Here is a 14,060-nt window from a genome sequence, read left to right on the forward strand (position 1 = left end):
AGTGAGAACATGCGGTGTTTGGTTTTTTGTCCTTGCGATAGTTTACTGAGAATGATGTTTTCCAGTTTCATCCATGTCCCTACAAAGGACACAAACTCATCATTTTTTATGGCTGCATAGTATTCCATGGTGTATATGTGCCACATTTTCTTAATCCAGTCTATCGTTGTTGGACATTTGGGTTGGTTCCAACTCTTTGCTATTGTGAATAGTGCCGCAATAAACATGCGTGTGCATGTGTCTTTATAGCAGCATGATTTATAGTCCTTTGGGTATATACCCAGTAATGGGATGGCTGGGTCAAATGGTATTTCTAGTTCGAGATCCCTGAGGAATCGCCACACTGACTTCCACAATGGTTGAACTAGTTTACAGTCCCACCAACAGTGTAAAAGTGTTCCTATTTCTCCACATCCTCTCCAGCACCTGTTGTTTCCTGATTTTTTAATGATGGCCATTCTAACTGGTGTGAGATGGTATCTCACTGTGGTTTTGATTTGCATTTCTCTGATGGCCAGTGATGATGAGCATTTCTTCATGTGTTTTTTGGCTGCATAAATGTCTTCTTTTGAGAAGTGTCTGTTCATGTCCTCTGCCCACTTTTTGATGGGGTTGTTTGTTTTTTTCTTGTAAATTTGTTTGAGATTCAAGGGAAGGGGAACTGGACTCCATTTCTCAATGAGAGGAGTAGCACAGAGCTTGGGGCCATCTTTAATCATCTACTGATGGTGTGACTGGCACAGTGGCAATCTTGGGAGGCAGACGTAACTGAATTACAGACAGCAGTCATTTTTATCCTTATCACTTTTTTTTTTTAATTTTTTTAAATTTTTTTAATTTTTTAATTTTTTTAAATTTTCTTCTGGGTTAAAATTTACCATGCCTAGGCACAGCTCCAGAGTAAACCTGTTTCGTTGTCTTTGTTGGCAGACGGGTAAACATAAATGAAATTTGGTTAGGGAAAAGGTTTTTAATGATACAGATAAGAAAATAAACTGTAGAAGAATGTCCGATTTCCTAGCCCCTTTTCCTCAGAGGAAGCATGTATAGCTTAATCTTCCAAGAACTAACTTGTTTTATTGCTTTTTCGTACTGTGAACTGTGGTAACTTGCAGCATTTAGGAAAATGGTTTTTGAAGCAGGTTGCATGTATCATCAGTAGAACAGAGTATGCCAGTCTCTACTCCCTCAGAGACTTGCTAGGCTGGACTTGTCCCTTCCTTGTACTCAGTGTCCTTGGAACATATTCTCTTAGATAAAATGTTTGTAAAGTGTTTTGGGAAATAATGATGAAATGGGTTGAAACCAGCATGGTTCATAATTTTCCTGACTTCTGAGCTTAAAGTGAGCCTTAGCTTATCCTTCATGATGCTTACCTTTTAGAGGTCTAAAGACTAATGGTACAGTTTTTCTTTTCCTGGTTAGATTTTTAAAATGAAACATTATTTTTGGAATTTTAGAACTTGCACTGTCCTGCATCCTGGGATTTGTGTTCTCTCATCTCTGTACCTCAGCTCTTAGAATTGCTCTGTGACCCGGGCCCTGATTAAATACCTGTACAACTTTTCCTGATCCTGTAGGACACTCGTGTTGGCTTTTGCCTGTTCCTGTTATAGCCCTGATTCATCGTATGTGTACATCTGAGTTCATTTTAAGCTGTTTGAGGGTTGAGGCCATTTCAGTCATCTTTAGTTCCACCACAGCGCCTTACATTATGCTTTGCTTAAATGTATTCAATGAGATATACTCCTAGGTGCACAATATTCCACTAAGAACCCAAGCCTTAGCAGAAACTAGCAGGCGCTATTAAAAAGTGTGGAAAATTGAACCAGGTGCAGCTGTACGAGAGGCTTAGGCAAGAGGATCCCTTGAGCACAGGAGTTTAAGTCCAGCCTGGAGAACATAGCAAGACCCTTGTCCCTTTAAAATAAAAGGGAAAATTATAGTATTAAAGTTATGAAGAAAGCCACTGAGCACCTAATAATGGCAGCTGATATTTCTGTAGTACTATGTAGTATACAGACCCTTTCGCATAAGTTGAATTGCACGCTTTGACTACTCTTGGATGGTTGCAGATATTTACTCCTTAACAGTAAAGAGTCTGGAACTTGCCGAAGCTCACTCATCTCGAAAGAGGTGGAGCTGGAATTCAAATCTAGTGTCTAATTATCTGAGGCAATCCTATAATGTATACTTGTGATTTTTTTTTTTTTTTTTTTTTTTTTTTTGAGATGGAGTCTCGCCCTGTCACCCAGGCTGAAGTACAGTGGCATGATCTCGGCTCACTGGAACCTCTGCCTCCCAGGTTCAAGCAATTCTCCTGCCTTAGCCTCCCGAGTAGCTGGGACTACAGGCGCGTGCCATCATGCCTGGCTAATTTTTTGTAGTTTTAATAGAGATAGGGTTTCACCATGTTAGCCAGGATGGTCTTAATTTCCTGATCTCGTGATCTGCCCGCCTCAGCCTCCCAAAGTGCTGGGATTACAGGCTTAAGCCACTGTGCCTGGCGTATACTTGTGATTTTTATTCAGGTAGGTTTTGCATTTGAAGTTACAAAATAGATTGAAAGATGATAGTTGAATTATTGGCTTTACTAAAAGAATTTTTATTTCTGGTGATGTATTAACCAGAGATTTAATTTGCACCAGTTTGATTTATATCACCCGTTGGCAATATACTACATGTGAAAGTTACTTTTTATGTTTTTTATATTTTGAGAATTATTTTAAAATATTAGCTCATGTAAGGTTATTTGCTCAAGTTAACAAGTGCCCCAAAAAACCTCATCAATCGGCTGGGTGTGATTGCTCATGCCTGTAATCCCAGCACTATAGGAGGCTGAGGGGGGCGGATCATGAGGTCAGGAGATCGAGACCATCCTGGCCAACATGGTGAAACCCTGTCTCTACTAAAAATACAAAAATTAGCTGGGTGTGGTGGCATGTGCCTGTAATCCCGGCTACTTGGGAGGCTGAGACATGAGAATTGCTTGAACCCAGGAGGTGGAGGTTGCAGTGAGTCGAGATCGCGCCACTGCACTCGAGCTTGGCGACAGAGTGAGACTCTGCAGAATATTAGACAGTCAGAGTACTATTGATACACAGAAAGTGTTGTGAGTGATTATTTTCTCTCTTCTCCATAATATGATACATAATTGGTACCCTTCTAGATACATAGGAAAGAAGTTAATCTGTTACATACAAAGGATGCCTGGGAATAGGTCAGTAAACTGCCTAGGGCCAGATCTGGCCAGTGAATTCGGAATTTTTTTATAAGAATGATGTTATGTTTTTAAAACCTTGGGAAAGTATTTTTGTGTGAAAATTACGTGAAATTCAGTTCAGTATGTTCATAAATAAAGTTTTATTGGAACACGGTCATGCTCATTTACTTATCGTTGGTGGTTAATTTTGTGCTACAGTGACAGAATTGAGTAGTTGTGACAGAGATGTAGTGGCCTAAAAGCCTAAAATACTTACAGAAAGTTTTGTTAATTTTTCTGCCTTAGGGCATTAGTGCCTAATTCTGCCTTGTGGAACCTCAACTGAGAAAGGGCTAAGATTACCAGTGATGATCCCTTTTAGATTGCTGCAGTCTTCTTTATATTTAGTAGGAAAGTACAAATATCATTACTGTTTTGAGAACTTTATCCTTTCTTTGCTCTTTGTCACTTGGCTTTGACAATTGCAACCTGGATTGGGCACTCAAGTTTTATTTTGTTCTAACATGCTGAGCTTGACTAGTCCATTGTATTTGGCACTTTGAAAAGTACTTTTAAAAATAGCTTACATTGAGATTTGCTTTTGAGAAGCTACTAATTGGCAGTTCCAAACTGGACAGATTGAGGCCAGGTAAAGCCTGTAGGTGCCTGTCAGGCAGCCGTGAAGTTAAAAATCACCTGCCGTCAACACCAGGGAATTCTATAATCATTTTCATTTTTGAATAAATGGAGAATCATTAGATACCTGGAGCTGCAGCACTGAATGGGGAAAATGGTTCTTCTGCCTATGTGCAGTATTTCCTTTGTCTCTGTAGCCTCATCATAAATTACTCTTTGCTAACCTCTTTCTGGCTTTGGTTAAAAATTATTTTTCTGGTAAGTTTTTAATTAGGAAATGCAGGAATAGAACTGCTTGAGTTGTCATAACTTAAACTAGCCATGAAACTTATAAACTGGAGAGAGAGCTGTCTCGCTTAGAATGTAACTGAGTTTATTGTTGAAGTTATGTTTAAAAAAAAACTTGGGAGGGTTGTGTTTGCTTCTTTATGTTTTTTTTTCTTCCTCAAAATTTTTTTTTTAACAATGTTTGGTGTCTCAATGCTGGTAGTCTGGTATTATATGATGCCGAAGACAATTATAGACAGGCATAAGAGAATTGTTGAGAGAGCTGTCAGCTTCTCCTTTAAACTTCTATTTTGTATGGAACTTTTTAAACTTTGATCTAGTTTGACAAGTGAAGTTCTTTAAACATCATGTTTTTCTGTGGAAGGGGAATTTGAAATAAAAAATCAACTCTAAGATTTGACAGAAGTCTTAAGGCCTATAAGCCAATAGTGTCTTCTGTTATTCTGGTAATTAAAATAAACTGCTTCGCAAGTTGAGATGAATTAGTTTGGATTCTATATTCCTGCTGCTCATCAAGGGGGGCTGCAGGGGGCCAGAAGGTTGGAGTGAAGATGGAGAAGAATGGGAGAGACGGGGGAGGACCATAGACACACTGCATTCTCAAGCCAGAGCTCCCCTTTTAGAGTTGAATTGTTCTATTCCATTTTTCTTTTTGACTTTTTCCCCTCTCTTCTTTGGGTGATGGGGAGGTAAGTAATTTATAAACACCTGTCTTCCCCAGATGAATTGCATCATATAATAGTTTGTGCTTGTGCCATTAGTATTTTTATTATTTTTCTTCTTCTTATTTTTGAGACGGAGTTTTGCTTTTGTTGCCCGGGCTGGAGTGCAGTGGAACAATCTTGGCTCACTGCAACCTCTGCCTCCTTGGTTCAAGTGATTCTCCTGCCTTGGCCTCCCGAGTAACTGGGATTACAGGCGCCCACCACTATGCCCGGCTAATTTTTTGCATTTTTAGTAGAGACGTGGTTTCACCATGTTGACCAGGCTGGTCTGGAACTCCTGACGTCAGGTGATCCACCTGCCTCAGCCTCCCAAAGTGCTGGGATTACAGGCGTGAGCCACTGCCCCTGGCCTTGATTTTTGTTTAAAACTTCACTGCTTTTAAAATGATACAGAGTTGTGATAATAGATGTCCTAAAGGGCAGCAGATGGACTTCCTAGAACTTGATTTAAGCGCCCTTTTGGGAAGGAATGTTATGGTCCTGAGTAAGGGATGAGTGAGGCTCGGTGGGTTCTGCCACCATCTCCCGTCCTTTCCTTTAGTTTCACCTAAATGTGATTGCTTTCTCTGCTGTACCCCTTCCTCTGTGCTTCCATCTATCCTTGCTGCTGCCACCACTGCTTGCTGCGGGTACCTATAAAATGGCTATGTGGTATCTCAACAGCAAGTCGAGCAGTGGACCATTAGTGAGAACATTACATTCATCCTGGGCACAGCCCGAGTAGGTTTATTACTATAGTAGGAGGTCTGTCTTGTAGCCCTTGAGTATCTTATCTGAATTGGAAGCTAGAGAAGAATAAAACATAGATGACTGAAACATAACCAGAAGCAGGATGGTTTTATTTCAGTTGAAGCTCTTTAGAGCCAGTCTGGAGAGGCATTTTGGAAGAGATGAGGTTTTCCTATCTGAGGAAGGTTAGAATGGGATTAATAGACTTTTAAAAGCTGGAATTGGGAGTGAGAATCAGTCAACAAATATTCTGCTGTTTACTTTGTGCTAGAAATGGCTGTAGGCACTGGGCATACGGAGAATAAGTCACCGCCCTCACGTATCCTGCATGAGGATGACACGTCTAATGGGTAATAGTCATGTCAGTCAGTGACAGACCACAAATACGAAGGTGGTCCTATAAGATTATACTACTGTGTTTCTACTGTACCGTTGCTATGTTTAGATACACAAATACTTAACCACTGTGTCACAGTGGCCAACAGAATTCAGTACAGTAACATGTACTGGTTTGTAGCCTAGCAGTGATAGGCCATACCACATAGCCTAGGTGTGTAGTAGGATATATCATCAAGGTTTTTCTAAGTACACTGTATGATGTTTGCACAACAATGAAATTCCCTAATGACATGTTTTTCAGAACATATTCCCATTGTTAAGCGATGCATGACTGTAGTTAATGGAGGCAGCGATGGGTCTTGCTGTGTTGCCAAAGCTGGTCTCTGACTCCTGGCTTGAAAGCAGTCCTTCTGCCTCAGCCTCCTGAGTAGCTGGGATTACAGGTGTGAGCCACTGCACCCGGCCCTTTGACTCTTTATACCCGCTCTGTTTCCCACCCCATTAGTCACCAAATTGATTTTCTTGGTTTTATCTGTCTTGTCTCTCCCTCCTTGCCATCACTGCTACCCTAATTCAGTGAGCCTCTGCTTCCTGCTTGGCCTCTTGCCTCTTTTTTTTTCTTTTTTGAGACAGTGTCTCGCACTGTCACCCAGGCTGGAGTGCAGCGGTGTGACAGGCACATGCCACCATGCCCGACTAATTTTATCGTTTTTTTTTTGTTTTTTGTTTTTTGTTTTTTTGTTTTTTTGTTTTTTTTCAGGTAGAGATGGGGTTTCACCATGTTGTCCAGGCTGGTCTCGAACTCCTGACCTCAGGTGATCCACTTGCCTTGGCCTCCTGAAGTGCTGGGATTACAGGTGTGAGTCACCACAGCCAGCCATTGGCCTGTTGCCTCTTACTAGAGCTTCTTGTTGGATTCCAGTCTTTTCCCATTCTATTTTATTCATTTGTGGCCTTTGGAAAACAGATCTGTTCATGTCATTTACCCACCAAAAAAGGGTAAGTTCTTACTCTTTGAAATAAAAATCAAACTCCTTAGTCTGCCTCCTGAAATAAAAATCAAACTCCTTAGTCTGCCTCCAAACTATCGTATTTAGCCCAATCTCCCACCCTTTCCCACATATACTGTATTTGAGCTACATAAAACTAATTGTTGTTCCCTACTTATAGTATTCTCTGAAGATCTCAAAGTGTTGTAGCACAGTTATGAATGGATTTCATAATGACCCTGAATCCTAAAATAGAGTTTAATTATTTTTAATATTTTTGTTAAGAATGAAAGGCAGTATATGTATAGAAGTAAAGATTTCTGTCCAAGAGAGTTAAAATTGGAAAAAAATACCTTGTATCTAAAGGGACAGATTTTCAACCATTAGGAAAAATTGGCTATTTACAGAAGATACTCAGGTGCACAGAAATTTGACCAGCTATTATAGTGTAAGTTGCACATTGTTTGAGCTCCCTCAGTAGCTCAATTTCTGTTGTTTTTCTTAATTAAAGATGGATTCTTTAAAGGCACAGAAACAATAGCTGATATATTGTATATTGCAGATAAAGTGTTCATCTTAGGCATATAAAAATAATTTTGATCTAACTTCTAAAGAATTGTTGGTAGCCATTCTAATTATAATGTAGGAATATCACAGAGCCTACTGTGACCAGTACTTTTGGGCTTAGTTTATATTCTAGCTGTAACAAAACCCAAACTAGGCTGTGCGACTGTAGCAAGTTATGTGACTTACCAGGAAATCAGTTTATTTATCTCATAAAGGGGGTTGGACTAGGTAAATGGTTCTCCATGGGGGTGAGGAGGATGGATTTGTCTTCCGAGGGGGCATGTGACAATGTCTGGAGATATTTTTGCTTGTCACTACTTGGTGGGAAGTGGTGCTAATGGCATCTATTCAGTAGAGGCCAAGGATACTGCTAAACATCCTACAGTGTACAGGACATCCTCCACAACAATTACCTGGCAGAGACTCAGTTTTTTTGTCTATTCAAATGTAACCTGTACTTGTTTGCTTGAAAAATTTTTTTTTTCTGCCTGGCTCCATAAGTCTACCTAATCAAAACCATGCTTCTGTCCTACTTTATCACATTGTGGTGTCTCTGTCACCTCATGCACATATCTTGCCGTTTTCAAACTCCATGCCTTCTTATTTCTTCTCTTTTTGGAATGTATTTCTGCCACCTCTTATATTTACAACTTATCCAGACATAATTTTTGTGTTCCCTTAGCATTTTGTGTTAATTTAGACTAATCATAGTTCTTTAGTTTCACACATTCTTATGTGTATTTTCTTTTTCTTTTCTTTCTTTCTTTTTTTTTTTTTAAAGACAGAGTCTTGCTCTGTTGCCCAGGCTGCAGTGCAGTGGCAAGATCTCGGCTCACTGCAATCTCCACCTCCTGGATTCAAGCAGTTCTCATGCCTCAGCCTCCCAAGAAGCTGGGATCACAGGCGTGAGCCACCATGCCCAGCCTTTATGTATATTTCTTAAGTTTTAAGTTTCTCAAAGGGCGTCCATTCCCTGCTGCTAATATTTTCTTCACTATAGATGTCTTTGCTGAGAAGGTTTGGTACTTTTCAAAACCTGTTGGTCTTAGAAAGAAGAAGGTAAGAATTGTGAAAAGCTGATTGCGACTGGTGCCCTTGTAGGTCAATAATGTCTACTTTGATGTGGCCTGAATATGTCACTTCATTTTATATGGTCGGATGCTCCATGTTAGGATTAAGGGGTAATTAATAGTAATGTATATGGAATTCATTGTGAGTTGATTCATTCATCTGATTCTGTATTTAATATCTAAATGGGATCGGTGACACTGGTAGGATGAGTGAGAGAAGAAAATTGGCTAAAATTGCATCATGGAAGATCAGGCTTGGATGGGGTGCCATAGGTGGGCCTGAGGGGCAACATGAGATCCCAGGAGCACAAACTTATAGGGGTGCTGAAAGATACCAAGACAAACTGTCTACTTTAACATTTTGCCAACAGCCCTTCTGAGCCTCAAGAAAGAAAAAAAAAAGAAGCTGGACTGATTCTTGCTCTTTGGTGGCATGACCCTGGATTTCAGAATCTGGACCAGTAACTCTTATTACTAGAATTCAGGAATACTATGGTTAAATATTTTTTGGGGGTTAACTTAGGAACTTTAATCATACTCACAACATTGTTTTTAAGGGAAAATGGATTCTGAGTTCCAAACAGTTGAATTACAAATGGATTATATTCTAAAAGGGAACTGCTGATATATAAAATATAATATGGTTTTAGTAAATGCATTTTGTTTGCAAGCCTTTGCTCATGAGCAATGTAATAGGTACAGAAGTAGGAAGAAAATACTAAAACCCCTAAGAATCTAAACTATTTTATTAGGCACCTGAATAAATAAGTAGATTGTATAAGAATTCTTGATTACCAGTAAACTATTTGGGGGGAAAACACTAATCTTATAATGTCTGTTGTATTTTCTGATTATAATAAAAATGTCTTTTCAGTACAGAAAACTCAAACACATAAAAATAAGGCTTTTGCCTTTTTTTTTAATTTTTAAAAATTTTTTAGATGGAGTTTCACTCTTGTTGCCCAGGCTGGAGTGCAATGGCACTATCTCGGCCCATTGCAACCTCTGCCTCCCGGGTTCAAGCGATTCTCCTGCCTCAGCCTCCTGAGTAGCTGGGATTATAGGCATGTACCACCACACTCGGCTAGTTTTGTATTTTTAGTAGAGATGGGGTTTTTCCATGTTGGTCAGGCTGGTCTCGAACTCCCGACCTCAGGTGATCCGCCTGCCTCAGCCTCCCAAAGTGCTGGAATTACAGGCGTGATCCACCGCGCCCGGCTTGCCTTTCTTTTTAGTGGACTAACCCACTCTAGGTCTACAAGGTAGGAGGAAAACAACAGATAAAACATTTTTATGAATGTCCCATCTTTAGGGGGGACATGAATTCAGGTGAAAAGCATATTATTGATTTAATTTCACATGTTTTGGACATTTGAAGACAAAGTTACAGAACTTTATAGCTCAAGTCCCTTTACTCTTTAGAGATTGTGATGGATCCAGGTTGGAGGTGGTGATGGATCCAGGTCCCCAGGTTATTATAATGTATTTTAAAGCCTAGAGAAATGTTACTAATGATTAAAACATTTATTGAGCATTTTCTGTTTGCCAGGCACTGTTCTAAGAGTGTTATGTGTATTAATCATTTTCTTTCTTCCTTAAGAACTCTATGAGACAGATATTAGTAATATCTTTATTTTATAGATGAGGAAACAAGTACCTTATCTGAAATCAGGCAACCATGTTTTGATTCTAGAACTCTCTCTTAACTCTATTATATTTTATTAATGAGACTACATAGGCTAAAATGCCCCTTTCTTTCTTTTTTTTTTTTTTTTTTTTGAGTAAGAAGTAGGATGACCTGAAATTGAGTCACTTAATTATGGTTGTCCAGAAGCTCTGCAGTTATATATGTCTTTGGTCTAAAAAGCTAAAGTTAATAAGTTAGTAATGAGTACAGTCTGGGAAGCAAAATTATTATCAGTTGAAAGGTTACAGGAGACAAATAATAGATTTTTTTTTTTTTTTTTGGTGAGGCATTTGGGATCTTGCTGGATTACGGTATGGTTGCTCACTAATTACCTCTTCTTTTTACTCTCTGGGTGATCCCCTCCGATATCAACAAATCTTTACTTTCTAAAAAGCAAGGTAGCGCTAAGGGAGTCATTTTGGATTTTGTGGCAATTGAATTTTTTTTTTTTTTTTGAGACAGTCTCACTCTGTCCAGGCTGGAGTACAGTGGTGCCATCTCGGCTCACTGCAGCCTCCACCTCCCAGGTTCAAGCGATTCTCCTGCCTTAGCCTCCTGAGTAGCTGGGATTACAGGAGTGTGCCACCATGCGTGGCTAACTTTTTTTTTTTTAAGTAGAGACAGTGTTTCACCATGTTGGCCAGGCTAGTCTTGAACTCTTGACCTCAGGTGATCCACTTGCCTTGGCCTCCCAAAGTGCTGGGATTACAAGCATGAGCCGCTGCGCCTGGCAGCAATTGAAATTTGTGTCCATAATTTAGTTCAGGGCAACCCCCCCGCAGTCCCCCGAACTCCATATTCTTTGACAGAGGTTTGAACCTAATGAAAGAGGAAAGGAATTTAGTTTTGATGTTAGAGATTTTTTTCTTACCAGGGACACTTGAATCAATATGTTAAAATTTGAAGAGAGGAGTGAGTACTCTGTCTAATATCTTTTCTTTTTGGGGGCAGGTAGTGGGACTGCATTGATTTAACCATTGTGAAATCTGGGTTCCATTTTGAAAAAGAAGAGCATATGTAGACCTTCATGTACTTTGCATATACACAGTGTACTTCGTTGGTGCCTCAGTCTTTTTTTTTTTTTTTTTGAGACAGAGTCTCGCTCTGTCGCCCGGGCTGGAGTGCAGTGGCGCAATCTCGGCTCACTGCAAGCTCCGCCTCCCGGGTTCACGCCATTCTCCTGCCTCAGCCTCCGAGTAGCTGGGACTACAGGCGCCCGCCACCGCGCCCGGCCAATTTTTTGTATTTTTTAGTAGAGACGGGGTTTCACCGTGGTCTCGATCTCCTGACCTCGTGATCCGCCCGCCTCGGCCTCCCAAAGTGCTGGGATTACAAGCGTGAGCCACCGCGCCCGGCCGGTGCCTCAGTCTTTAAGGATTAACTAGGAGGAATTTTCTTTCTACATAGAAACTTTGTAAAATAATGACATTGTTAATAATTCAGGCATAATATTACATTATACCTTTCTTGAATGCTGACGTTGCATACAAGGGTGATCTGTAAACCTCCATCATTTCCTTGCTCTCGCTTTTAGACCTATTTCCTGACATAAAACCTTGGTGGTGGTTCCAGTTTTTTTTCTTCTTCTTTTTTTTTTTTTCTTTTTTGAGACAGGGTCTCACTGTGTCGCCCAGGCTGGCTGGCATGCAGTGGTGCTCAAGTGATCCTCCAGCCTGTGCCTCCTGAGTAGCTGGGACAACAAGCACAAGCCACCAGTCCTGGCTAATTTTTATATTTTTGGTAGAGACCCAGTTTTGCCATGTTGCCCGGCCGGTCTCAAACTCCTGAGCTCAAAGTGGTCTGCCCCGCTCGGCCTCCGAGAGTGCTGGGATTACAGGCATGAGCCACTGTGCCTGGCTGGTTCTGTTTCTTCTCTAGTCTTACTTCCTGTCAGGCTCACTTACCTGACTTCATGTAGAAGCATTCTTCCTGGATCCATGTTATTCTTTTTTTTTTTTTTTTTTTTTTGAGACGGAGTCTCGCTCTGTCACCCAGGCTGGAGTGCAGTGGCGTGATCTCGGCTCACTGCAAGCTCCGCCTCCCGGGGTCACGCCATTCTCCTGCCTCAGCCTCTCCGAGTAGCTGGGACTACAGGCGCCCGCCACCACGCCCGGCTAATTTTTTTGTATTTTTAGTAGAGACGGGGTTTCACCGTGGTCTCGATCTCCTGACCTCGTGATCCGCCCGCCTCGGCCTCCCAAAGTGCTGGGATTACAAGCGTGAGCCACAGCGCCCGGCCCATGTTATTCTCTTTTCTGCTAACCTGATATTCCATTTCTAGCTGTGCTAGATACTTATTTCTTTCAGTATTCAGCATATATAGCTTTTTGTGACTGCTTCAGATTACACTCAAAATTCCACCTGCACAATGAAGCAGATACCACCTACAGACTTCCACCTTCCCTTATTTCCCCTTCCATTTAGTCAGGGGCACCCTCCACTCCACCTGTGTGCGGTTTGTATTTACTTTAGGTCGTCTTTTAAATTCTAAACTCCTCAAGGCACAATTTGATTTTGTTCTCTTGATACTGTGCCTAATACCTTTGTATTTCATAAATAATAAAATATACATATTTATTTTTTATATACAATAATTTTGTGAGGATGTATTTAATAATGCTAATTAACAAAGCAAATACTGTACCTAAAACAAAATGCATGGTTATAATTGTCCGTTTGGTTTTTTATTTTTATTTTTTTTTAAGAGAGTGAAAGTTTATTACAAATGAAAGATTTGACAAATTATTAATAAAAAAGCTGACAACCCACATAAACATCACAAAATCTAGATGATTAATATTATTTATTGTTTAACTCTTGACAAATCTTTTTTTTTTTTTGAGACAGGATCTCTGTTGCCCATACTGGAGTGCAGTGCTGTGATCAAAGCTCACTGCAGCCCGACCTCTTGGGCTCAAGCAATTCTCCCACCTCAGCCTCCCCAATAGCTGGGACCACTGGCAAATGCCACTATGTCTGGCCTTTTTACTTTTTGTAGAGATGGGGTTTCACCATGTATAGCTGTCCTTTTTATGTGTTTATGCAACTATATTAGAAAATCCAGAATAATGGAATCATAAAAATAGCCCACCTTTAGATATGCTTTATAATAATCTGATTAGGATAAATATTATGTTTGTCAACACAATTGTTTATTTGTTAAGAATGAAACACTGGCCAGGCGTGGTGGCTCATGCTTGTAATCCCAGCACTTTGGGAGGCCGAGGCGGGCGGATCATGATGTCAGGAGATTGAGACCACGGTGAAACCCCGTCTCCACTAAAAATACAAAAAAAATTAGCCGGGCGTGGTGGCGGGCGCCTGTAGTCCCAGCTACTCAGAGAGGCTGAGGCAGGAGAATGGCGTGAACCCCGGAGGCGGAGCTTGCAGTGAGCCGAGATTGCGCCACTGCACCCCAGCCTGGGCGACAGAGCGAGACTCCGTCTCAAAAAAAAAAAAAAAAAGAATGAAACACTGTGCTAGGCTCTGCAGAAACATATAACATGATAAATACCTTGTATTGGGGAGACAAATGAAGCGAATACAAGTGAGTCTGAAAAACATGGTACTGTGGAAACAATGGTAAGTAAACATACCAGGCAAACTGCGTGGGAATAAAAGTATCTATTTTTAAAGAAAAAAAAATTAGAGGCCCAGCAAATTTCAAATACTATTTAGCATGGAACAGTTTTTTTGGATTTATAAATTGGATTGAATCTCAAAAATTCATTGAAATGATGTTTAGAACAAACTAAACATATGGAGGGTTTATAGAGTAAAGGAGTTGATTTTCAGCAGTTGTAGAAGGTCTTCCTGAGGAGGTGACTT

At 40.4% G+C, this 14,060-nt stretch overlaps 1 protein-coding gene across 9 annotated transcripts in view; it reads left to right on the plus strand.

Annotated features, from left to right (window-relative positions):
• The window catches only part of ZFAND3 (zinc finger AN1-type containing 3), a 376,418-nt gene that overhangs the window by 26,589 nt on the left and 335,769 nt on the right, over positions 1 to 14,060 (plus strand). The window lies entirely within an intron of this gene.

The sequence above is a fragment of the Symphalangus syndactylus genome, chromosome 23 (assembly GCF_028878055.3).
Source record: "Symphalangus syndactylus isolate Jambi chromosome 23, NHGRI_mSymSyn1-v2.1_pri, whole genome shotgun sequence".
Lineage (NCBI taxonomy): Eukaryota > Metazoa > Chordata > Mammalia > Primates > Hylobatidae > Symphalangus > Symphalangus syndactylus.